We start from the raw sequence: 26,683 nt of genomic DNA, 5'->3' as shown, positions 1-26,683 counted from the left end.
AGGGTGAGCCTTTCCTCTTCTCCTCTGCTTCCTTTCTCACCACGAAGGGCGTTCATTTCACGTCCCTGAAGCTGAGAGGCCTGAGGGGCGGGAACCAGTCAGCGAGGCCCCCAGAACCGGCGCAGGGAGCCGGCCCACCCCTGCGCTGGGATGCCAGGCGCAGAGCCGGGGAGAGAGCCCAGACTCAAGCCGAGACCCCGAGGGAGGGGGAGAAACGCCCCTGGTCTCCCTACGCACCCCGAAGACGCCGGGCGGGGCTGGGGGCAGCGCGGAAGGGGAGGTGCCGGCAGCACAGAGGCGGGACCAGCGCGGCGCGAACCGAGGAGAGGCAGCTACCGCAGACAGGGCCAAGGGCTCGTAGGAGGGAAGCGGGGTCGGGCACAGAGCCCTTACAGACCCTGAAGCTGCCCTCAGACGCAGACGGACCCCAGAAACAGAGTTCCACAAAGGGGAAGTTTTGGGGGCGCATTCCTCCTGCCGGCGGCAGGGGGCGGGTGAGCTCAGCCCTGTCTGTTGCAGAGACTCGAGGTCAGGGGAGAGGGCGCCCGACCGACGGTCCTGTGACCGCTTGCACCCCTTCCCCGGCCGCGTCCCACCCTCCTGAACACCCTCCACCCGACCCGTAACACGGTGAGTTGCCTCCGCCAACTGAATCCTCTACAGGAAAGTTCTCTCTGTACCCATCCATGCTGGGCGCGCACCTAGACCAGTGAAGGAACATTACAAGGCCGGGCAATCCCCAAGCCTGCTTCACCGGCTCACCTGATGCGCCCCTGAAATGCTTCACACACGGCCTGAAGGCAGGTATTTCTTCAGCAACTGAACCTTCCGGAAGGTAACCCTTACCTCCTGTCAGAGTATTTTTCAAAGTAAAAGTCTTCCCCACTAAAGAGGAGCCTGTGTGTCTATGCGGTAGATGAGATCGGAAGGGTTAGGCTTGGGGTCAGGGTCAGAGTCGGGGTCAAACTCAGGCACTTTCACCATTCCGCAGTCAACGTCTGTTCCTGGGATGACAGATCCAAGGCCACATCCGCGCCCCGCCACTGCTCTTGTCCAGGCTGGAATCTCAGAACCGCACTGCTGTTCAGGCTGATCAGAGGTAACAGAGCTCACCTGGGCAGACGCACCCCCTGGACGAGGGAGGCCGAGGTGTAAACAGGGAAAATCTAGTGATCCCAGGGCAAAGGGGGCAGACGTGGGAATAACACAGAAGTAGAGTGAACCACAAAGGTTCTTTGCTGTTTGAGAAATTCAGGTGATCCCAAACACTCACAGCTGTGGCTGGCATGTCCGAAGCAATGGTGGAGCCTGTCCAGTAAATAAACACCAACGACCTCCAAGATACTCGGAGCGAGGCATCGATGCCTGAAGGGACACTCGTGTACTGACCTGTGCATAGACGTGTCTGAGCGTGTCATCTCATCCCGCCCACGTCTGTGCTCAGTCCCCAAAAGTCTGCACCATGCCTCCAGCTCCAGCCATCACCACATGGATCACAAACCCTCCCCTTGACAGACATGCCCTAACAGGAACTTGGGAGAGGCTTCATTCTGGGAGCCCTGGCTAGTGCAGGACGCCAGGACACGGCCAGTTTGGAGAGGGTCTGCTCGGCCTGTAGGTGCCACCGACACGCTAAGCCAGGTGCCAACTTATGCTCCGAATGCACGTCCTTTCCCCGGGGGCTGTAGGTGCAAGCGTTCCAGCCCTCAGGCAGGCCATGGTTCTGCCCCGGGAGCGCAGCCCCAGAACCGTGGAGGGTGCCGGTCCACCACTTTCACACAAAGGGCCGCAATGCCTCTGGCTGGTGTGATGCTCAGATTCTGCCCCTCAGACACGTGTGTGGAAGCCCTGCCCCCAGCACCTCCGAGCGGGCCTGCCTTTGGAGGCAAGGTCTTTGAACAGGTGATTGAGTTAAATGAGGCCATTCAGGTGGGTCCTGATCCAATAGACCCAGTGTCCTTGTGGGAAGAGGAGATCAGGATATAGAGACCCACACACACAGGGTGGCCAAGCAAGGACACGGGCAGGAGACAGCCATCCATAGGCCGAGGGGAGAGGCCTCAGGGGGACAAGTCCTGCCCACACCTGGGTCTTGGATTCCAGCCTCCAGGACGGGAGACAATAAATGTCTGTTGTTCGCACTACATCCATAATACTCTGTTACAGCCGCCTGAGTGGGCAAATGCAACTGTAACCCCAGACTTAACCCCAGACGTCAGGAGTGAGCGGCAAGCAGAGGCCACTCGTCTGACCAGCCTGTGGGGTCGCTGAATTGCAAAGAGGGTGATGGTCTCCAGCACCTTCCCTCCGAATGCCAGCCGTGTGGTACCTCCAGTGTGGACACCAACTTCTCTGTCATTTAAAATCTCCATTGCTGCCTTCATACTCCTCAGGATGACGGCTACGCTTGTCTCCATCTTGTCTTTCTTTTTCCCAAGTGGAGCTAGAAGCGCGCCAGCTGAGAGCTGGGCTCCCCTCCTCTTGCTGCTGTTCTTGTTCAGTTGCTAAGTCATGTCGGACTCTCTGCAAGGACAGTTGAACCAACTCCACACATTCTAACGGGAAGGGGGTCCCAGGGACAGAGTGGGATGCACCCCACGATGGGGCGGCTCCAAGTGTGAGCGACACAGACGTCATCACTCTTAAACTCCAGTCAACGGGCAGCAGCACCTGACGGACGAGTGGAAACAAGCCAGGATCGTCTCAGCAGCCCAAACAGGCCCTGATTGACAGAAAACCCCAGGCAGAGCAATCACAGGGCCACAGGCCCGCTCCAACCAGGACGGCAAGCCCTGACCTTCAGTGAGGTAAAGAATAAAGCCAGAGGGACTTTTCAGGACAGGAAGCAAAGCACACTCCCTCAGAGATGAATGTGGAGAGAACCTGAGAAAAAGTCAACCAGCACGTGAGTGAAACAGAAGAGGCAAACCTCCCACATGAAAGGGAGAAGAAACGGTTAAAATGCCAAAAAGTGGCACCGGAACATACATTTCACCCTCAGCTGTCATCAGAACTTGTGTGGGTCTCGTTACACACCGTCAGGCCGCGTGTCTGTGATTGAGAAACACCTCCCACTGGCTCATCCATTTTGGCATGAGGGTTGGTGACACCAAGGAGCTGGGGGTGGCAGGGTCATAGAGCAGCCATCCCCAGATTTCAGAGTCATGGTCAGCAGGAGTGTGAGCAGGGGCTGGGCACCTAGGGCTAATGTGGGGTCCTCAGTGGGAGACACAGGAGCAGATGAGCCACCCCCCGAGGGAGACGGCCAGACAGTGATGGGTCAGGGCCACCTGGCACCCCACAGGGGATGTGGGTGAGGGAGGGGGCCGCCCGGGTGGGGGACCAGACAGCCATGACATCCCCGGGCCCAGAGCTGTGCAGGGTGAAGGCCTGGCCCTGGGGTCTCGGCAGGTGGGAGGGTCCAGCAGGGAAGGACGGGTGAGGGCGGCTGGATTAGAGGAAGGCGGGGTGGGGGGCCGGCAGGTGGTGGGGCAGGGGCCCCGGGGAGGCAGCCACAGGAAGGAGGGTGGCGGGGGCCCTGGGTTGAGGTGAGGAGGCCCCTCAGGTGCCCCCAAGCCCGGCGTCTGCAGAGTCTGTGGGGAAGACTGTTCCGAGGCTGCTTTTCATCTCACCGCGGACAAAGCAGGCCTTCTCTCCACTGATGGATGCCTCCTGTGTGACCCTCCAGTTGGTCAGCCACTTAATTTCGAAAACTACACCACCAACCCACAGTGACCACTTTTTAACCCACACTTGGAAATGGAGCATCGATTTCACATAGGTCACAGCAGCGCCAACACCCACGGGCTCAGTCAGGAAGGAAGTGTCCTGACGCAAGAGGCAGAGGCCGGGACACATCTGCCTGGCTGGCGCCTGTCGGGTGTGATGCACGTGTAGCCCTGTAACAAGCCAGCCCTGCACGTGCACCTCTCCCAGGTCCTTCTTGATGCCAATGTCCTTGACCTTCACTTACCCGTCTTCCCATCTAGCAATGCTGATTGGTCCACTTCAGTGCTTTTAGGAGAAATACCACTGGAGGTGATATTTTCGGTTTTGGTCACTCTCATGCCTATTTGGGCTTCCCTGGTGGCTCAGCTGGTAAAGAATCCGCCTGTAATGTGGGACACCTGGGTTCGATCCCCGGGTTGGGAAGATCCCCTGGAGAAGGAAAAGCAACCCACCCCAGTACTCTTGCCTGGAGAATTCCATGGAGTGGAACAGGCTGCAGTCCATGGAAACACAAAGAGTCAGACACGACTGTGGGACTTTTACGCCTATTTACCAGGATGGGCGGAGATCTGAAGATTATTCTTTGTTCCTCAGTCTTGGACAAACCCTCAAAACCCCCATACTAGGCTTCAGTAAAGCTCTCCAGTAAAACTATGAAGATTTTATATGACTCATATGTGAAGCCATCACTCCTACAGAAACCTGGTGCCATGTAACAATTCCATACCCTGAAATTTCTAATCAAAACTCCAAGTAAAGTGTCAAACTTTTAACAGCTGGACCACTGCTTTGCTTGGAAGCTGAAAGGGGGAGGGAAACCTAATTGCATTAAAGTGAAGGCTCCCAAATGCAGACAGCACTACTCTTTCAGTGGGTTGGCTGAGGCTGTTCGTCAACATAAACTGAAAACCATTCAACAGTCATCATTACACTGCCTACCACCAGGAATCAGGCAGGTATAGCCGACCACTCTCACATTCTATGGACTGTGAGCAGCCCAGATGCTGTTACAGGGGTGCCCAGAACACTTCGAGGAGACATTTGGCTGTTCGGAGGTCAGGGACCTGTCAGTCTAACTGGATTCCCCCATGGTGGGGCCAGGAGCCACACCAGACAATTGGTGCCCAGACAGCACCACCTCCAGGAATTTCCAGGCTGCTGAAGACCCTGCACCACAGCATTCTTCCCCTCTGGCCAACCTTGTTGAGGTGACAAAGCAAAAGGCTGCACAGTGTGGGTTCAGGATATTGAGATGCAGCCCCTGGTTTTGCAGAAAAGTATCAACTGCATGTGATGCTCAGAGAAAAAGCTACAGCGGCTTGGAGTTCGTGTCAATGTCCTGCCTGCAACATCTGTACCGAAAGAGCAGAGTGTGTGGTGGGCTTACACAGTGGGGGCACAGTCACATTTCATATGACACACACGGTAATCACGGAAGAACACGTGAACCATGTAAACGTGTGCATTAGGAATACACTCATATTACTTCAATTGATTCAGTTCAGTTCAGTCAGTCATGTTTGATTCTTTGCAACCCCATGGACTGCAGCACGCCAGGCTTCCCTGTCCATCACCAACTCCCAGAGCTTAGTTAAACTCATATCCATTGATTTGGTGATTCCATCCAGCCATCTCATCCTCTGTCATCCCCTTCTCCTCCTGCCTTCAATTTTTCCCAGCATCAGGGTCTTTTCCTATGAGTCAGTTCTTCACATCAGGTGGCCAAAGTATTGCAGCTTCAGCTTCAGCATCAGTCCTTCCAATGAATATTCAGGACTGATTTCCTTTAGGATGGACTGGTTTGATCTCCTTGCTGTTCAAGGGGCTCTCAAGAGTCTTCTCCAACACCACAGTTCAAAAGCATCAATTCTTTGGCGCTCAGCTTTCTTTGTGGTCCAACTCTCACATCCATACATGACTACTGGAAAAATCATAGCTTTGACGATTAGACTTTATCAAAATTAAAATCTTTGCTCATCAAATCACTGCTCTGACTGCAGATGTATATAATTCTCAAAAACATATTTGGCAAAGGACTGACACCTAGAATGCTGCTGCTGCTGCTAAGTCACTTCAGTCGGGTCCTACTCTGTGCGACCCCATAGACAGCAGCCCACCAGGCTCCCCCATCTCTGGGATTCTCCAGGCAAGAGTACTGGAGTGGGGTGCCATTGCCTTCTCCAATGCATGAAAGTGAAGTCGTTCAGTTGTGTCTGACTCTTAGCGACCCCATGGACTGCAGCCTACCAGGCTCCTCCATCTGTGGGATTTTCCAGGCAAGAGTACTGGAGTGGGGTGCCATTGCCTTCTCCGGACACCTAGAATAAATAACATCAAAACTTCAGTACAAACCACTCAATAAAACAACGGTGAAAACACCTGAACAAACAGCAAGCCAAGCGCTGGGAAATAAGCCATGAGAAAACTCTCAGCAGACCAGCCACAGGGAGTCGAGTGTAAATACCACACAATGGGAAGAATGGCAGAATTTACACAGCTGACGGCGCCGGTGGGGAGAGGGTGCTGTGCACTCAGAACAGTGAAGACGAGCTGGGGGGGTGCCCAGCAGCTCCAAAAAACTAAGCAGGTGCCACCCCTACAGCCCAGACCCCCAGGGGCAATGGAAACAGACGTTTTCAGGAAGAGAAGGGCCAAAGCAGACGCTCAGCAGCCAGACGTCCCACTGCAGAGGAGCCCGCAGGCAGGAGGGCTGGAGAACAGGGAGGGTTCACAGAGGTCCCTCCTGTCCCCACCGCACAGGTGAGTCTCGACAGGTGAGCCTGGCATGTGTACTGTCCTGTGAGGCTACAGGCAGGCCAGCCTTTGGTGGAGACATGTCGGACCCACGACTGCATCAGGGAAATGGCAGGGACCTGGAGGGACTCTGGGAACTTTGTCTCTGCAGGGGCCGTCCCACACTGTTCGGAGTAGCACATGTCAAAGCTCCATGAGTGCTCACACATTCACTGTGTGTAAACTCTGCTCCAGAAGGAGAAACGCTGTGAGTTGGCATCGACCTAGGATGAATGGAGGATAAAAGGCTGGAGAAGTGGGGGGAGAAGTGAAGACAGGTGTCTGGTGAGAGAGATCTAACTGGCAGTTCTTAGTGGGTCGGACAGGTGTTCGCTGTAAAATGCATTCTGTTTGCAATACATCTGGTGTTTTCTCCCCTTTTAATTCTTCCCCACGTCTTCCCAACACTTCTCTGGAAAGCACATGTGCCTTGTCACCTGAGAGCTGAAACAGGCATGAAGAGAAAGGCCCAGCATTCATCTGGTGTTGTTTCTAAGGGGCCCTGTGTCAACAGAGGCATTCAGCTGTGGACTCATAGCTGAACCCAGGTCCCCGGCTGTATCGTCAATGCCAGTGATGTCCCCTGCCTGCCGCGGTTGGGCGTGATGAAGCCATAGCGCTTCATCCAACACATGACCAGCTCAGGGCTCGGCCACTGTGGTGCAGTCGGAGAGGAGATACACCCCCATGGACCTAAGGCGGGAGTGGGGGAGGAGGGAGGGAAAGGAAGGATATTCAGAATTAAGATAGAGAAGCGGAAACAGGACTGAAAAAAGTAAACATTCAAACTTTTAAAAGGCTACTTGTCAACCTGTAAAGAAACATCGTTTGGCCTGCACGTCTGTGGCACAGATCTGACTTGCTTGGGGCTCCGCTGGCCACAGAAATGGGGATGGTCTCCAGACTGAGTCTGCATTTGACGTGGGCGGCTGCACCGTCAGCTCGAAACCCCAGAGAAGTGAGCTCTGACAGCCGATCTGCCTGGGACCCGATGACTCCGAGGGTCGTGTCTCATCCCCTCCCTTGTCCTGGAATCTGTGTGGAGCTTCAGTTCTCTTCCGTTGTGGCTGAGAGACATTTTAAATGTTTTTTAAGTTTTACGACTCATTTTCCACCAGGTTGTCCTGTGCCTTCTGTTTTGCCCCAAGAGAGAATTACTTTGTTTGTGTGTGTCTGATTTTGCCAAATCCTGACTACGTTCTAGCTGGACCAGCCTAAGTGGAGGCTGGAGGACCCAGAAGTCAGGGGCTGGGGGCCTGTCTGGAAAAGGAACCCTTCCTCACTGACCTGAAGCTGGAAAGACCTTGCTGCCAGGAAGTGTGCCCGAAGGTGAACTCATCACAGAGAAGGTGTCTGCTCCAGAACACAGAGCCAGGCTGCGAGCCTGGGAACAGGAGGGTAAGCCCTGGGGAGGGGGCTCTGCCAGGCTCAGGGGGTCTGCAGGTGCTGTTCATCCCAGCGCTGGAGGCCTGGGCACTCAATGGGCCACCACCCCCCCCAGGAGGGCCTCCCCAGTTCACCCAACCCTCACCCTCTGCATTCTGGTCCCTGCTATTAGGGTGGGCAGCCCCAGGCCCCAGAGCCACACCCCACCTGCACGCGTCCTTCCCAGGTGCCCAAGCTTCCCCACCTCAGGGTCAGGACCCTCCTCTGCCCAGCACCATAGGCTCTGCTGGGAGGGCCACTGCGCAGATGCTCAGGGCCACTCCTGACCTGTTCCTCAGTGAGGAGTGACCGATGGAGCCACTGCCGCTCCAGCTCTCCCTACACCACCTGGTCATGGGCAATCAGTCCCCCCACCGTCTCAGACACCTTTGGAGATACTGGGTGGCTCCTGACTGGACCAAACAGAATATGCCACCAAGTTCAAAACCAGAGCGATGAGACCTAGCATCACCCAGCCCAGCCTTCCCTCCCAGGGAGCGTCTTGGAATTATCCCTGCAAGGCTGGGCCCCCTGCCCTCTGATCACCACTGACCACCCTTTCTCGTGTCTTCTGCGGCCCCCAAACACGAGGACATTTCCTCCCCTCCCTCGGCATTTCTCCCTGTGCCCTGGGGAGCCCCTCACCATGGCCACCCTTCTCTGGGTGGGCTTACGGTCTGCCTCCCTCCCCACCACCCCCAACAAAACAGGCTGAGCCGGTGGAAGTCTGGGGGTTGAAGTGACAGCAAATGACTCTGCTGCTGTTGTCCTTTGTGATATCTCTTCTATCGAGTCAGGGATTACTCAGCTGTTAGAATTTAGGCCTCGTCCTTATAAAGCATTACTCACCAGAATCAGGGTGCTGTCAGGAAGCCTAACCCTTGAGGCACAGCCCACCTGTGACTGCAGACCACCCCGCAGCACTCCGAGTAGCAGAGACAAACAGCTCTGTGGTCCAGACGCAGATGCCGACCTTAAATGTGGAAGGAAAGGAACTGATGCTTTTAAGTGCCAAACAATCATAAACTAAACCAATTAACGGTGATTATTATTAAATATTCATAATTTGATACTTTAATATGAATCTAGAAGTTGCAGCTCTAGTAATTTAGACATGTTGGATACGATAAGCACATCAAGAAGTCTCGGAGAAAGAATTAGACATGCACACCCTCTGCCCATCCAACCACCCTCTTCTCTCTACCTGCCACCCACCCATCTGCCCACCCACCCACCCATCCCCTTACCTGGATTCCTACCCACCTGAAAGTGCCAGGTGCACAAGAATGATGACTCAAATGCAATAAAATGATAATATTTGGGGAATCTGGGTGAAGGGTTTATTGGAATTACTTGTACTATTTTGCAAACAATTTCTGTAATGCTAATTATTTTAAAGTCGAACAATTTTTAGCAAGCCCTAGAAGCTCACGGCCTCAAGCAGGAGGGTCCATGCCACCCCTGGCCCCTGTCTGGATGCCACAGTCTAAACAGGGGTGGGGGGGCCGGAGCAGAAGAGTCAGTGTGGCCACCGCGGTCAACACACCAGTCATCACCAGAATGTCCACCCCAGAGAGCGGCCTGCGGCTACTTCGCCACCTGGCACCCAGGACAGCAGGTGACGGTCGGCGAGGGGCCGTGTGGACCCCGAGTGCTGAGGCCTGTCCTCTCAGAGCAGCTGTCAGAGGCCCACCTTCCGGGAGGAGGTGCCCCCTTGGCCCCCAGTCCCCAAGGTCAGGGGGCTGCACCCTCCACCTCTGCCAGGCCCGGCTAGACCCCACCCGCTCCCTGCTCCTTGACCTTGACCTTGACCTCTCTGCTCCCCTGGTGTTTCTCCACCTGTGTCACGGTGGGTCCTGGGCACCTCACATGGCCGTCCCTACTATGCACACATTTGCTGCAAAAAACATTTTCCTGGAGTAATAATAACACGTTGGCTTCCAATCCTCCCAGAAAAGGCCCTGAGCTGAGGGCACGGTAGTAGATATAATGGTCATCTGAGTTAAATTCACCCATTCCAGTCCATTTTAGTTCACTGATTCTTCACTCTTGCCATCTCCTGTTTGACAACTTCCAATTTGCCTTAATTCATGGACCTGACATTCCAGGTTCCTATGCAATATTGCCCTTTACAGCATCGGGCCTTGCTTCTATCACCAGTCACATCCACAACTGGGTATTGCTTTTGCTTTGGCTCCATCCCTTCATTCTTTCTGGAGTTATTTCTCCACTGATCTCCAGTAGCATGTTGGGCACCTACTGACCTGGGGAGTTCCTCTTTCAGTATCCTATCATTTTGCCTTTGCATACTGTTCATGGGGTTTTCAAGGCAAGAATACTGAAGTGGTTTGCCATTCCCTTCTCCAGTGGACCACATTCTGTCAGACCTCTCCACCATGACCCGCCCATCTTGGGTGGCCCCACAGGGCATGGCTTACTTTCACTGAGTTAGACAAGGCTGTGGTCTGTGTGATTAGATTGACTAGTTTTCTGTGATTATGGTTTCAGTGTTTCTGCCCCCTGATGCCTTCTCGCAACACCTACCATCTTACTTGGGTTTCTCTTACCTTGGGGTATCTTTTCACGGCTGCTCCAGCAAAGCGCAGCTGCTGCTCCTTACCTTGGATGAGGGGTATCTCCTCACTGCCGCCCCTCCTGACCTTGAACGTGGAGTAGCTCCTCTCGGCCCTCCTGCGCCTGCACAGCCACCGCTCCTTGGACATGGGGTTGCCCCTCAGATGACCATTATATCTACTACTGCGGGCAGGAATCCCTTAGAAGAAATGGAATAGCCATGATGGTCAACAAAAGAGTCTGAAATGCAGTACCTGGATACAATCTCAAAAACGACAGAATGATCTCTGTTCGTTTCCAAGGCAAACCATTCAATATCGCAGTAATCCAAGTCTATGCCCCAACCAGTAACACTGAAGAAGCTAAAGTTGAACAGTTCTATGAAGACCTACAAGATCTTTTAGAACTAACACCCAAAAAAGATGTCCTTTTCATTATAGGTGACTGGAATGCCAAAGTAGGAAGTCAATAAACACCTGGAGTAACAGGCAAATTTGGCCTTGGAATACAGAATGAAGCAGGGCAAAGGCTAATAGAGTTTTGCCAAGAGAATGCACTGGTCATAGCAAACACCCTTTTCCAACAACACAAGAGAAGACTCTACACATGGACATCACCAGATGGTCAACACCAAAATCAGATTGATTATATTCTTTGCAGCCAAAGATGGAGAAGCTCTAGACAGTCAGCAAAAACAAGACCGGGAGCTGACTGTGGCTCAGATCACGAACTCCTTATTGCCAAATTCAGACTGAAATTGAAGAAAGTAGGGAAAACCACTAGACCATTCAGGTATGACCTAAATCAAATCCCTTATGATTATACAGTGGAAGTGAGAAATAGATTTAAGGGACTAGATCTGAGAGATAGAGTGCCTGATGAACTATGGACAGAGGTTCATGACATTGTACAGGAGACAGGGATCAAGACCATCCCCATGGAAAAGAAATGCAAAAAAGCAAAATGGCTGTCTGGGGAGGCCTTACAAATAGTTGTGAAAAGAAGAGAAGCGAAAAGCAAAGGAGAAAAGGAAAGATGTAAACATCTGAATGCAGAGTTTCAAAGAATAGCAAGAAGAGATAAGAAAGCCTTCTTCAGCGATCAATGCAAAGAAATAGAGGAAAGCAACAGAATCGGAAAGACTAGAGATCTCTTCAAGAAAATCAGAGATGCCAAGGGAACATTTCATGCAAAGATGGGCTCAATAAAGGACAGAAATGGTATGGACCTAACAGAAGCAGAAGATATTAAGAAGAGGTGGCAAGAATACACAGAAGAACTGTACAAAAAATATCTTCACGACCAAGATAATCACGATGGTGTGATCACTCACCTAGAGCCAGACATCCTGGAATGTGAAGTCAAGTGGGCCTTAGAAAGCATCACTATGAACAAAGCTAGTGGAGGTGATGAAATTCCAGTTGAGCTATTTCAAATCCTGAAAGATGATGCTGTGAAAGTGCTGCATTCAATATGCCAGCAAATTTGGAAAACTCAGCAGTGGCCACAGGACTGGAAAAGGTCAGTTTTCATTCCAACCCCAAAGAAAGGCAATGCCAAAGAATGCTCAAACTACCGCACAATTGCACTCATCTCACACGCTAGTAAAGTAATGCTCAAAATGCTCCAAGCCAGGCTTCAGCAATACATGAACCGTGAACTTCCAGATGTTCAAGCTGGTTTTAGAAAAGGCAGAGGAATCAGAGATCAAATTGCCAACATCCGCTGGATCATGGAAAAAGCAAGAGAGTTCCAGAAAAACATCTACTTCTGCTTTATTGACTATGCCAAGGCCTTTGATTGTGTGGATCACAATAAACTGTGGAAAATTCTGAAAGAGATGGGAATACCAGACCACCTGACCAGCCTTTTGAGAAGCCTATTTGCAGGTCAGGAAGCAACAGTTAGAACTGGACATGGAACAACAGACTGGTTCCAAATTGGAAAGGAGTACGTCAAGGCTGTATGTTGTCACCCCGCTTATTTAACTTATATGCAGAGTACATCATGAGAAACGCTGGACTGGAAGAAGCACAAGCTGGAATCAAGATTGCCGGAAGAAATATCAATAAACTCAGATATGCAGATGACACCACCCTTATGGCAGAAAGTGAAGAGGAACTAAAAGCCTCTTGATGAAAGTGAGAGAGGAGAGTGAAAAAGTTGGCTTAAAGCTCAACATTCAGAAAACTAAGATCATGGCATCTGGTCCCATCACTTCATGGGAAATAGATGGGGAAACAGTGGAAACAGTGTCAGACTTTATTTTGGGGGGCTCCAAAATCACTGCAGATGGTGACTGCAGCCATGAAATTAAAAGACATTTACTCCTTGGAAGGAGGGTTATGACCAACCTAGATAGCATATTAAAAAGCAGAGACATTGCTTTGCCAACACAGGTCCATCTAGTCAAGGCTATGGTTTTTCCAGTAGTCATGTATGGATGTGAGAGTTGGACTGTGAAGAAAGCTGAGTGCCAAAGAATTGATGTTTTTGAACTGTGGTGTTGGAGAAGACTCTTGAGAGTCCCTTGGACTGCAAAGAGATCCAACCGGTCCACTCTAAAGGAGATCAGTCCTGGGTGTTCTTTGGAAGGAATGATGCTAAAGCTGAAACTCCAGTACTTTGGCCACCTCATGCGAAGAGTTGACTCATTGGAAAATACTCTGATGCTGGGAGGGATTGGGGGCAGGAGGAGAAGGGGACAACAGAGGATGAGATGGCTGGATGGCATCACTGACTCAATGGACGTGAGTCTGAGTGGCCTGGCGTGCTGCGATTCATGGGGTCACATACAGTGGGACACGACTGAGCGACTGAACTGACTGACTGAGGGCACGGTGTCTGGGCCGGGCAGGTTGTCCTGGAGAGATGCACAGACGGCCGCTGTGATGCTCCCAGGGCTCCGGGGACCCTGCACATGGTTCCCGCAGACCGTCCATCCCCAGGACACGAGCACAGGGTCCCAGACAGAGATCTGGCTGCAAAAGGCACAGAAAACAGAATAAGGGGGCCTTCCCACAGACGCAGGGCAGTGGGCCCCTGGACCACCACCCAGAAACGGGGGCCTCCTCCTCCCGCTGGACTCTCGCTGCCCCTCCACTCCCGGAATGATCCAGCATCCCTGGGACAAGGATTCCCAAACACCAGCTCAAGGTCAGGTCGGCCACCCCGGCACATCGGCACATCGAGAATTCCGGAGTTGCCTGCGGCAAGGGAGCAGGAGCAGAGGGAGACGGGCGTCTGAAGGGCAGAGTCAGCTTCCATGTGTTGCAGTTCGACGTTTGAATCTCAGCTCTTCAAGGCACGTGCACAGGACTGCAAACCGCAGAATTCAACGTGCAGTTTCACAAGGTTAAGCCTGGAGCCCATAATAGATTGCTAATCTCCTCGGTCAGTGTTTCCTCTAACTCGATTCCTTTTTCTGTTGCTATTGTTATTTATCCCAGGGCTTGTTTTTCTTGTTGCCTGTGACTGCGGTGGTCAGCTTTATCGTTTCATTTAACTTCTGTGTCTCCCCAAAGCTTTGTTTCTATGCATCATTTCATTTTCTGTTAAAAGCAAGCCCTATTACAAGTGATACATCTCACACACAGAGGTGACCCAGCCTCACCACTGTCTCAGGTGCCCTTAGGGAGACCCGAGGGCCTCCCGGGGGCCGGCCCGGGCTGCAGGCCCTGAGGGTCTCCAGCCAGCGTCTCGGACCCCCGGCGACCCGGACCCCCGACGCCCCTGCCTCTCACTGTCCCCCCGCCAGCCCGGCTCCTCAGCAGCCCCTGTGTTGCTCTGACCGGAACCAATCCTCCTGGGAGGTGGCGGAGGTCAGGCCCCAATCTACAGCCCCGCAACCCTGCAGGGAATACACTGGGCCCTCCTGGAGCCAACACGCACGTGTGTGTGCGTGTGTGTGTGCACAAGTTCACCGCAGTACGCAGGCACGTAAACAAAGGCAGGCCTCCCGCAGTTGTGAAAGCTGCCGAATTGGACCACGAGGAGGCGCCCTTTCAGAGGGCCCTAGGGACGCCCCTGGGGGGCTCCGCGCTTTCGGAGCAGATGCTGGGCGGGCCCCCGGCAAGCACCGCCCACAGCAGCTGGTGGAGTCGCCAGACAGACAGCTAGAATGACAGCTACCGACCCTTGCTGCTGCTGCTGCTGAGTCACGTCAGTCGTGTCCGACTCTGTGCGACCCCATAGACGGCGGCCCACCAGGCTCCCGTCCCTGGGATTCTCCGGGCAAGCATACTGGAGTGGGTTGCCATTTCCTTCTCACGTGCATGAAAGTGAAAAGGGAAAGTGAAGTCGCTCAGTCGTGTCAGACTCTTAAATCCCGCTGAAGCAAGGCCCGGCCCGCGGCTGCCTCTACTCCAGTTAAGGGTTTTTCAGAAAAGTGTTTTCATTACCAGCAACTTCTCCCCACGCGCAGGGCTGTGGGGCCGCCGCTCCCTGCTGGGAACTTCGAGGGAGACTCGAACCCCGGGGTTCTTCCGTCCGCCTGTCTATCCAAGCTTCTGGAACAGCCCCAGCTTCAACCTGGTGACGCCAAATCCCTCACGACCTGGAGGTGGAAAGTGCCGTCAGAGTGAATGTTCTAGAACCCCAGGGTCCAGTTGGCTATTTCCCAGGCTTTCTGTCTTGAAATTCATTTGTCTCTATTATTTCGATAAAGCAGTTCACCATTGTCATAAATCACCGAGTCTAATATTGCCAAAATATTGTTCAATATAAAAGACAAAATTTAATGCCCTCCATTACTATCTGGTCCATAGTTTCAAAGAAATCAGATACCTTATTTTAAAGTAAACAGGTATCTCAGTTATGACTTGGCTGGCATTGGGACTTAATATGGGGAAATACCCAAAAACTGTAATAAAATGTGATTTTTCCCTGATTGAAATTGAATAAAGTTTGAAATCTTACAACCAAATCACCACACAAGGGCCACACAGGCATTTAGGCTCAGTTCTTTACAAGCCAGATCGAAGAGGTAAAACTATTAACTCAAAGGATAAAATAATGTCCCTCAGATTTGCTGCAGGTTTAATTATATAGATCTGCATGATGCTTCCTGCTGAAACAACTTCAGGTTAGTAAACCAACAGTGAATGTAACTGGTCTGATCCTCTGGGCAACATAGGCCTTCTGGGGAACAAGTGACCAGCGGACGACTGCCCGCACCTCCTGCCTTCACACGACACTGTCTGGAAACCAGCCCATTTTCCAGCCTTTGTGGCTCCAGGGCTGCTGCTCAATGATGCTTAAAAGGTTCCTGGCTGTGTCACAGATTTGCACAGCGACTTCCTTCTGGAGCGTCTGTCATCTCGGTAAGAGTCTCCCCTCAGGAGCCAATCCGCTGGGCTCTTTCTGTTACATCCCCGGGAGCTCTTTGCCCTAGGACACTGTCACTGAGCCTGGACCTGCCTCCGGCTGCCTGCTCTGGCAGCAGCTCAAGTGCATCCGTGGGGCCGTGGGGACCCTGAGCCAGGGAGGCACAGGGCTGCGGGCTCAGATCACACGTGGCTTTGTCTCCCCTCCAGCGTGATGGCTGCACTCATGCCAGCCACAGGTCAGCACGTGAGTTCTTTTCAGCCATTTGGTGAGTGTGCCATGGTGAGTGTGCCATGGTGTCACGCTGGGGTTTCATGCCTTACTCCCTAATGAGTAACACTTTAGCCCTTTTTGCTATTTACATGCTGTCTGAATATTTTTCTTTTCTGAAGGGCCTGTGTAAATACTTTATTTGCTGTGCGTGTATTTGAGCAATTTGTAGTTCTTCGTTGGATGAGATACTTTGACGCATGTAAGTATATAGAGATAAACAGATACAGACAAAGCCTCCTGTTCTGTGACCTGCATTTTCACTTTCTTCGCTGTGTCTGTTGATGAGCAGATGTTCTTAATCACAGCGTCGCACAAGTAGCAAGCCTGTTCCTCATGTTTATTGAGTGTGTGCTTCCTGCTTAAGATGCCTTCACCTCCCAGAAGAAGGAAGGCATTCTCTTTGTTTTCTCCTTAAATCTTAACTGCTTCCTCGTCCATGTGTGGACCTGCAGTACACCTAGAATGTGAATTTATTTTTGCATAAAATGTGGAAAGAGCCAGAACTTCACTCTTTCCCACCTTGAACCAATTAGCACACACATTTTATTTTTAAAACCTCCTTTCCGCACAGCGAGGCGCCACTGTGGCCTGGATCAGGGGGCGGTTTCTGTGCCATCTTTCTGGCCCTTTGGTCCCATTTGTCTGCTTTTCCATCAGCATCGTGGTGCCTGCGTGCTTAGTCGCTCAGTCGTGCCCAACTCTTCACAACCCCGTGGACTGTGGCCCGCCAGACTCCTCTGTCCATGGGATTCTCCAGGCAAGAATACTGGAGGGGGTTGCCATGCCCTCCTGCAGGGAATCTTCCCCATCCAGGGATTGAGCCCACACCTCCTGTGGCTCCGGCATGGCAGGCTGATTCTTTGCCGCTGAGCCACCAGGAAAGCGCACATCAGCATCACACAGCCTCAATCACTGTTGCTTTGCAGGAAGCCCTCCAGCTGTGTTCTCACACGTGCTCTGGCTCTTCTAGGCCCTTTGCATTTCTGTATTGTATTAGTTATTTGTTGCTGGGAAACAAACCACCCAAAACTCAGCAGTGTAAACACCCCACTTATTATCTCTGAGTGTAAATCAGGAATCCAGGAGTGGCTTCCTTGAGTGAAGGTAACCTCAGCGCTTCAGAAGTGACACTGTGTCCTCACTGGAGAGGGTCCCTGGGCCAGCCCACCTTGGCGAGGGCGGGGGATGGGGGTGGCTACAGGTGGGGAGTTGGGGGTCCCTGGGTCATCTCAGAGGCTGATGACCACACACATTGAGTTCAAAGTAAGCGTGTTGATTTCCAGAAAAGGAATCAGCTAGAATGTTGATTAGAATCACACTGAATATTGATTAGAATCGCACTGAATTTATAGTCAGTCTGAGGGAGATTGACATTTAAAAACCGTGTGGCCTCTCACCCCACTCACCTTTCATTTCCTTCAGCTGAGATTGGTTCTCAGTGCACACGGCATCCGCATACCACTGGATACTGTTTGCACGACTGGAAAGGCTGCTATCTTAGGATTCTGTTGTCTATTTGTCGCTGGTATTGAGAAGTACAAGTGATTTCTTAATATTGATCTGTATCCATATTAATTTGGGGAGTTTTTAAGTGTATTCTTTCCTTCTCTGTACACAATCACATTATGAATTTTATTTCTTCCTTCCAAATCCTCAGGCATGTTTTTCTCGCCCAGGGAACTATTGAACAGACATGGTGGCAGTGTTACTAACTCACGAGTGCTGTTCGTGGCTGGACGGCTATCTACTCTCTTTATTGGACTGAGGAGGTTCCCTTTGGTTCCTAGTGTCGGTTAAAAGATTTCACAATGAATGGAGTTTGCATTTTATCAATACTTTTCCTGCGTCCATTGAGATGGGGTTTTCTCTTTCATCCGATAGTGTTGAATTACATTGACTTTTTAGCTTTAAACCACCCTTGTTTTCCTGGAATAAACCCACTGCATCATGACATATTGGCGTTTCTATGTAATTTGGCCAATTTTTGCTTAGGATTTTTTTGTTTGCTATCGTGAAAGAGACTTTTCCATAATTTTCCTTTATTTAAAGTCTTTGTCAGGTTTTGACATCAAGGGTAACGAGGCACCTCAAGTTTCACCTCCCCATATGGAGACTCGAAGCACAGTTTTTCAAAAGCTGAACACTCAATTCTGGTTTCTCAGTATTTCTTACTATCTCCCATATGTTCTGAACAGCTGCTTTTCCAATAAGCAGCTTTCCATTTTTAAAAAAGGTCACATGACATGCACTACCTAAGAGAATTTAAAGAATGAACTTAAACCTAACAGCAATACAAAAAGATCTTAATGACCCAGATAACCACAATGGTGTGATCACTCACCTAGAGCCAGACATCTTGGAATGCGAACTCAAGTGGGTCTTAGGAAGCATCACAACGAACAAAGCTAGTGGAGGTGATGGAATTCCAGATGAGCTATTTCAAACCCTAAAAGATGACACTGTTAAAGTGCTGCACTCAATATACCACCAAATTTAGAAAACTCAGCAGTGACCACAGGACTGGAAAAGGACAGTTTTCACTCCAATCCCAAAAAAAGGCAATGCCAAAGAATGCTCAGACTACTATACAATTGCACTCATCTCACACACTAGCAAGGCAATGCTCAAAATTCTCAAAACTAGGCTTCAGCAGTACATGAACCAGAACACCTAGATGTTTAAGCTGGATTTAGAAAATACAAAGGAACCAGAGATCAAATTGCCTATACTCGTTGGATCATAGAAAAAGCAAGAGCATTCCAGAAAAATATCTACTTCTGCTTCATCAACTATACTAAAGCCTTTGACTATGTGGATCACAACAAACAGTGGAAAACTCTTAAAGAGATGGAAACACTAGACCACCTTACCTGCATCCTGGGAAACCTGTATGCAGGTTAAGAAGCAACAGTTAGAACTGGACATGGAACAACAAACTGGTTCCAAATTGGAAAGGAGTACATCAAGGCTGTATATCGTCACCCTGCTTATTTAAGTTATATGCAGAATATATCATGTGAAATGCTGGGCTAAATGAAGCACAAACTGGAATCAAGATTGCTGGGGGAAATATCAATAACCTCAGATACGCAGATGACACCACCCTTATGGCAGAAAGTGAAGAGGAACTAAAAAGCCTCTTGATGAAAGTGAAAGAGGAGAGTGAAAAAGTTGGCTAAAAGCTCAACATTCAGAAAACGAAGATCATGGCATCCGGTCCCATCACTTCATGGGAAATAGATGGAGAAACAGTGGAAACAGTGACAGACTTTATTTTGGGGGGCTCCAAAATCACTGCAGGTGGTGACTGCAGCCATGAAATTAAAAGACACTTGCTCCTTGAAAGAAAAGCTACGGCCAACCTAGACAGCATATTATAAAGCAGAGACATTGTTTTGCCAACAAAGGTCTGTCTAGTCAACGCTATGGTTTTTCCAGTGGTCATGTATGGATGTGAGAGTTGGACCAGCAAGAAAGCTGAGCACCAAAGTATTGACGCTTTTGAAGTGTGGTGTTGGAGAAGACTCTTGAGAGGTCCTTGGACTGCAAGGACATCAAACCAGTGAATCCTGAAGGAAATCAGTCCTGAATTGGAGGTACTGTTGCTGAAGCTCATACTCCATGTAGGGAGATTCCGTGTAGGGAGACAAGCCCTCCACCCTGTGCACTTACTACACCTCGTGTGCAGTAAGTCGGGGGCAGACAGTGACACAGAGCCCCCACATCCCAGAGGGGCTCCGCAACCCATCCGTGGGTCCACCGTGGGGGACACTGACAGACAGCCCAGGGGCGGGATGGACTGTCAGGTGGTCCCCCGCCCCCTCCTGATGGGAGGGGACTGACAGAGCCATAGTCAGGCCAGTCTCCACCAAGCAGCCCCCACCCCTAAGAGACAGATCTTAGAATGATTTGGCCAAGTTAACAGAACAGCCGAGTGAACTAAACTAAGTCCACGACATCTCCACGGGCCAAGGGGTTTACAGGACAGGGGTAGGGGTTGGGGGAACATTGTCGAAACCCACTGACATGCGCATCCGAGCGTGAAGAAGGGCAGGTGTTGCACAAATATTAGAAAGCATGAATAACATGTATTTTATTACCCAGCTTCTTTTGGAACTAAACACTATTTGCCAAATAGTCTCCCAGGAAGGGGAGAAACGAATTGCTGTTTCCACACTGTTGGGCCGTTTTTGAAGCACATCTGACTCACAGAGCTGTACCAGCTTCAGGTGTGCAAGACAGTGGCTTGGCCCTTGTGGACGTTATCACACGACCAGCGCGGCACATCGAGTTGCCATCTGTCTTCACACGAGGTTGTTATGAGGCTGGTGCCTGCACGAGACTAAGTTACTTTACGCCTGGAGTGCTAAGCCTCTGATCTGTCACCCATGTCACTCATTGCCCCAGCTTCTCCCCTCAGGCGACCCCCTGCACCTTCTCTGAATCTGTGGGTCTGTTTCCATTTCTGTTTGCTTGCTGTGTTTTTTAGATTCCACATATAAGTGAAATCATAGACTATTTGTCTTTCTCTGTCTAATACTTCACTTAGCATAAAACCCTCCAGGTCCATCCACATTGTCACAGATGGTAAGGTTTTATTCTTTCCATGGGTTGGTAATATTCTACCGTGTTCATGTATGACAGCTTCTTTACCCATTCACCTATCAGTGGGCACTTAGGTTGCTTCCTTATCTTCACTGTTGTGAATAGTGCTACAGTGAATATAAGAAAGCATGTGTCTTTTCAAGTTAGTGTTTTTGTTTTCCTCAGAAAAACACCCAGAAGTGAAGTTGCTGGATCCTAAGGTCATCCTATTTTCAATATTTTGAGGGGCCGCCATAATTTTTTCCATAGTGGTTGCATCAATTTACATTCCCACCAACACATGCTCTTTAACATTTAAATTAAGGATAGCTTTATTTTTACAACATAAAAGTGTTTCTTTCATGTAATCTACAGTGGAAATAGTTCTTGATATACCTTATATCAGCCATGTCCAACTCTTGGACCCCAGAGACTATACAGTCCATGGGATTCTCCAGGCCAGAATACTGGAGTGGGTAGCCTTTCCCTTCTCCAGGGGACCTCCCCAACCCAGGGATCGAACCCAGGTCTCCTGCATTGCAGGCGGATTCTTTACCAGCAAAGCCACAAGGGAAGCCCAAGAATTCTGGACTGGGTAGCCTACCCCTTCTCCAGCTGATCTTCCCGACCCAGGAATCGAACTGGGGTCTCCTGCACTGCAGGCGGATTCTTTACCAGCTGATGGGAGGGACTCATCACCTGGTGAGGCGTGTGGGACGCGGGCAGAAGAAGGAGCGCCCCCAGAGGACCGCCAGGGAAGAGCCTGTCAGGGCAGCACTCCTCGGTGCGCCTGGCGGGGGCACTGCCCTCGGGTCTGGAGGGTGAGGGGCATCATATCCAACCATGTTCCTCACTCATCCTTTGCTTGGATGAGGCTCTGGGTCCAGGGGTCAACGTCCATGCCTGAGGGTCCCATGCAGGGAGACAGGGTTACTATGGAAACCTGAAGGCACTGACATCAGCCTTCACCATGTGCTTCAGAGGTTCCATAAGCAAGCGCTGCGCCTCCTGGAACAAGCCTCGCCCCATCCCCGAAGGAGAACCTCTTGGGCCCTCGAGGTGCACACAACAGGCACTTTCAGGGGCGCCTGGCCACACAGAGAAGTGATTGAAATGTTCGGCCTGCAGATGAATAAAACGTTAAATTGGAACAATTTCTGCCACTTAAACTTTTAAATCATACATTGTTAGAAAATTGGATGCAAGGCCATACTGTTAATAAAATAATGAGACTAAAAATATGTTGTAACAAAATATATTATTCCTAAAATATGTGACCATTTCAAATGCTCAGGACTTTAAATACCTACCTCTTAACATCCATTTTGCAGGACTTGGCAGAGAATGAAGACTAAGGTGCTGTCTGGGGGTCCGGGAGAACCACAGTGAACAACAGAAGAAGACTCAGATTTACGGACCATTGCGATGCCAGCGTGCCATCTGGTAAAACCTGTGTGTTTGTCTCCAGGCCTTCCGACTCAGCACAACGTTTACCAAGCTCGTGTTCAAAGTCTGAGTTAATTGTTAACACAAGGCTGTCATCCTGGACAGCAGGCACCCTCACTGGGCGCACGGGGCTGTGGGCACCACAGGGAGCATCTGCTGGCTGCATGGCCTCCTGCCCAGCAGGGCTCTGCTGGGGTCTCCATGGGGCTAAGGCCACTCACAGGCCAGGGCCGCCCGGGCCTTCTCAGGAAGATGTCATCCCAATGGTCCACGTGCCTGGGGCAGAAATCCCTTGTGATGGCTGGGGCACATCACCTAGATGGCCTCACAGACGAGGCTGCCAGAGGCTGAAGGTTGAGGCCATCCTGCTGGGTCTGGCAGGAGTGAGAAAAGGAGAGGAGGCTGGGAAACTCCTGGATCCGTCATCTCAGAATATTCCAAATGGCTGACTTTCAAAGCCAATAAACATCAGGTTCTATAATAAGGTCATAAAATACAGGAATTGAGCATGGAGCTCCTGACCATTAGGGTCTGCACAGGAAGGAAGTTCACACCACATCTGGGACCCAGAGCATCTCCCGCACTTAGCCGGAGACTCTTGAAAACCTGACTTTCTTCAGCAATCAGGCACCAACCTCGGTGGTCCCGAAACAGTCACCCTCCCAACCTCATGGATGAGGCTGCCCCAGGGCACAATGAGGTGGGGAGCAGCCCTGCCCTCTGGGACACCTGGTCAACCCTGGCCTGGGACATTCCCCTCGCAAAAGCACATACAGAGCTGCGGCTCAAGCCCTCCCTCCCCAACTGGGTAGCTGCCCCTGGAAAGGGAAGGGGCAGGAAGCAGCTGCAGTCAGCGTGGCATTGCCCACAGTGCCCAGCAGGATCCCAAGGACACAGCGAGGCATCAGGATTCCTGATCTAACAGAAGCTCTGAGGTCAGAGGCCTGGTCTTCCGAAGCCAGCTCCTGAAGTTTGTTCATCCTCGGATTTTTATCAGCATCTCACAACTCTGCTAAGATGGGCTGCAGGGATTAGTGTATATAAAATTCAGGTGCAACCAGAGCAGAAGGAAGCAAGGGTGCTTGCTGGACCTGGCCCCCTTTTCCTCCCTGCCCAGGTAGACAGATGGGGTCTCTGGTCCTGTCCCGTCTGCCTCTGTGAGAAGACCTGCACACACACCCTTTGTCATGTGGCGTGCGTGTGCTCCCCCAGCTGCATGATTCCAATGTGTTTTCTGCCCCATCGATGAGATTTCCATCAGCCAATCAAATGTTGTCAGATGTCCCAAGAACAGATGCATTAACACATGCACATGTGGCTTTGTCTCTTATATTCCATCACAGCAGAGGGGCAAGGCCAGGTGGCCATAGGACAAGGAGGGTGAGACACACTCGGTAAATTCATTGCACGAGCGTGAGAATAAGTGCCCCTTGTGAGCCAGGGTATCCGGGCAGCTTGTCACATGGTGTTGCTTCCTCAGCGCTGACTGATACACCTGCCTAATGCCGCCTATAAACAGTGACTCAATCAGCTGACAGGCATCCGTGGAACTCCAGATGCTCCCTCGGTCCTGTGAGAGCATCTGAGATGCTGGGGCACAATGCTCACTCTCAGAGCTTCCATCCCAACCTGGGAGGACCTGGGTGTGATGGACCCACCTGGAGAGGCACTAAGATTGAAGTCCGTGGCCTGGATCGTAAGGCCAGCAAGGGCTTAGTCAAGTATAACAGAGGCTTCACAGAGCATCCAAAGGCCACTCCCTTAGGCAGGGCAGGCGGCTCCCAGGCAGCCTGGGTCTGCCAGGCAGTAATGGGCAGGAGGATGGGCCTTCGGTCACCACTCCCCTCTCCCCGTCAGGCCACCGAGGCCCCCAGACACTGGCTGCTCTCCCACTCTCACGAGCAGATGGCTTCCCACCATTCAGACCAGGGAGACTCTGTCTCCCACCAGACAGGGACCAGCCCAAGACCCGCACCCTGTGGGGACAGGCAGCCCCACACCCAGAACTTTTTGCATCCAGAGTGTCTAAGATGAGTGAGCAACAAGCAACCTCTCCAAGAATCTCATTGCCCCTGGGAGGTCAGGGTTCATTCTGTTTCCCCACCGCCCATCCTGTTTGTTTAACAGCAAACAGCTCCTGAGAAGGGCTTTGTCCCAAAACCTTGAAAACGCTGCCATTGGTGGCTCCTTGTTCTCCAAAAACTGACTGACTTCACTTAAGATTTTTAGGCTAAAAATCCGGAGGGAGAGAATGAAATCTAGACACAGGAAGGCATGCACTGCACAAAGTGGACCCATTTATTCAGCCAAGGATAATTACCAGTCACTGTTCTGTAAAACGTGACACTGATTGGCTCTTATTTCGCGAAATGGCTGGAAGATGGTGGACTAAGGTTTATATTCAATCACAGTGAAGTGAATTCTGTCTTCCGCTGACATCCATGGAAGTCAGAGCGGCTTCTGATAGAGCCAGAGCCCACAGTGAATTATACCCAGAAGACCGAAGCCCAGACTCTAAATCCTGATCCTGAAGAGGCAACAGTTTAGCCAGTTCAGCCAGTTGGCTGAGATCTTAGCACCATGTAATAGACATAAGCTTAAAAAGCCTGCGTCACCGCCACAGACGTTAAGGACCCAGCAGAACAAGCTCCTGCCCACGTCACCCAAGCCTTCCGCTTAGCCAAGAGGCCTGTGTCCTCCCCAGGTCCGCATCCCTCTCCACCCCTGAAGAGCGGCTGCAGCCCCTCAGGGCCCAGAAGTGGCCCCCCGAGGGAGGAAGGGCCCAGCCTCCAGGAGCCCCCAGTCCTGGCATGAACAAGCCGTCCTTTCCGGCCCATTACCTGGTCTGTAGGTGGAACCAGCCACCTGCAGATGACCGGCGAGCTGTTCTGTTTTCTCCCCAGATGTTCTCAGTGGTTGTGCGTTGGATTCACTGGACGTTGCCCTGTTTATGGGCCTCCGGTCCACTGACAGGCCCACTCCATGTCCCAATCCCTGGACCTGTGGATATGTCCCCTCTCAGGGCCCAAGGACCCTGGGTAAGTGACTAAGACCAGAAACCTGAGGTTGGGACTGTGTCCCAGATGGTCCAGAGGGTCAGACCTGTGACACGGACCCCAGCAGACAAGGAGCACTGTTTCCTCTGCCCTCTGAAAGGGGTCAGAGACACTGGATGGTGAGAAGGACTCTGCCCACCATCGCAGGTTTGAAGGGACAGAGGCTGGACAGCCAGGAAGCCACCTCAGTCCCATGATGGTGAGGAGCTGAGCTGTGCCCATGCTGGGGGAGCCTGCAGACAGAGGGGACTCACCCCAGACCTCGGATCAGAGCCCACCCCTCCCTGTCACCCACGCAAGGCCCTGGCCAGAGGGCCTGACTGCCCTTGACCTGTGACTCACAGGAAGAGCTCACAGATGTGGGCCTTGACCTACTGTCTGCAGGGCGCCTGTGAGCGGCCTCCAGAGACTGTGCAGGGACACTGGCACATTTGACCTAGAAAAGTGCTGCCCACGGCCGCCCAGCCCATGGCCACACCAGCCCACGGCCGCCCAGCCCGTGGCTACCCAGCCCATGGCCGCCCAGCCTGCGGCCACCCCAGTCCACAGCCACCCAGCCTGTGGCTACCCAGCCCACGGCCGCCCAGCCCGCGGCCACCCCAGCCCATGGCCGCCCAGCCCGCGGCCACCCCAGCCCACGGCCGCCCAGCCCGCGGCCACCCCAGCCCACGGCCGCCCAGCCCGTGGCTACCCAGCCCACGGCCGCCCAGCCCACGTCCGCCCAGCCCGTGGCTACCCAGCCCATGGCCGCCCAGCCTGCAGCCACCCCAGCCCACGGCCACCCAGCCTGTGGCTACTCAGCCCATGGCTGCCCAGCCTGCGGCCACCCCAGCCTGCAGCCACCCCAGCCCACGGCCGCCCAGCCTGCAGCCACCCCAGCCCACGGCCGCCCAGCCTGCAGCCAACCCAGCCCACGGCCGCCCAGCCCGCGGCCACCCCAGCCCACGGCCGCCCAGCCCGCGGCCACCCCAGCCCACGGCCGCCCAGCCCGTGGCTACCCAGCCCATGGCCGCCCAGCCCGCGGCCACCCCAGCCCACGGCCGCCCAGCCCGTGGTTACCCAGCCCATGGCCGCCCAGCCTGTGGCCACCCCAGCCCACGGCCGCCCAGCCTGTGGCTACTCAGCCCATGGCTGCCCAGCCTGCGGCCACCCCAGCCTGCGGCCACCCCAGCCCACGGCCGCCCCAGCCCACGGCCACCCCAGCCCACGGCCGCCCAGCCCACGGCTGCCCAGCCTGCAGCCACCCCAGCCCACGGCAGCCCAGCCTGCGGCCGCCCAGCCCATGGCTGCCCAGCCTGCGGCCGCCCAGCCCACAGGGCCAAGAATCAGATGCCCTGTTGCCGCCGCTTGCTGACCGTCCTGATCCACCCCCTGAACCAAAGTAACAAACAGGGAGTGATGGAAACAGCCAGCTTTCCAAAATGACAAGGCAAGCCAGAGAGAGTAGACAGAGAGATCTTTTTTCAAAAAAATGAGGG

General features: G+C 52.5%; 3 long non-coding RNA genes across 6 annotated transcripts; 1 reads left to right on the top strand and 2 right to left on the bottom strand.

Annotated features, from left to right (window-relative positions):
• Positions 1-273: 273 nt before the first annotated feature.
• LOC102395631 lies at positions 274-1,571 on the top strand. Its single transcript, XR_006552040.2, has 2 exons — positions 274-1,099; positions 1,256-1,571. It is a non-coding gene; the product is annotated as an uncharacterized LOC102395631 (long non-coding RNA).
• Positions 1,572-5,986: 4,415 nt separating this feature from the next.
• LOC112585760 lies at positions 5,987-8,926 on the bottom strand. Of its 4 annotated transcripts, none has more exons than XR_003110349.3 (4): positions 8,797-8,926; positions 7,334-8,360; positions 6,960-7,215; positions 5,987-6,047 (listed from the first exon to the last, which is right to left on the bottom strand). It is a non-coding gene; the product is annotated as an uncharacterized LOC112585760 (long non-coding RNA). The 4 variants fall into 4 exon arrangements; XR_006641239.1 differs by lacking the exon at positions 5,987-6,047 and having other exon boundaries at positions 6,823-7,215; positions 7,334-7,589; positions 7,810-8,360; XR_006552039.2 differs by lacking the exon at positions 5,987-6,047 and having other exon boundaries at positions 6,823-7,215; positions 7,334-7,589; positions 8,236-8,360.
• A 4,324-nt stretch (positions 8,927-13,250) lies between these two features.
• On the bottom strand, positions 13,251-23,759 carry LOC112585759. The gene is made up of 3 exons (XR_003110347.3): positions 22,014-23,759; positions 14,922-15,076; positions 13,251-13,839 (listed from the first exon to the last, which is right to left on the bottom strand). It is a non-coding gene; the product is annotated as an uncharacterized LOC112585759 (long non-coding RNA).
• Positions 23,760-26,683: the final 2,924 nt, after the last annotated feature.

This window comes from Bubalus bubalis, chromosome 6 (assembly GCF_019923935.1).
Source record: "Bubalus bubalis isolate 160015118507 breed Murrah chromosome 6, NDDB_SH_1, whole genome shotgun sequence".
NCBI classification, from domain to species: Eukaryota; Metazoa; Chordata; class Mammalia; order Artiodactyla; family Bovidae; genus Bubalus; species Bubalus bubalis.
This window is presented reverse-complemented; position numbering and strand designations above follow the sequence as displayed.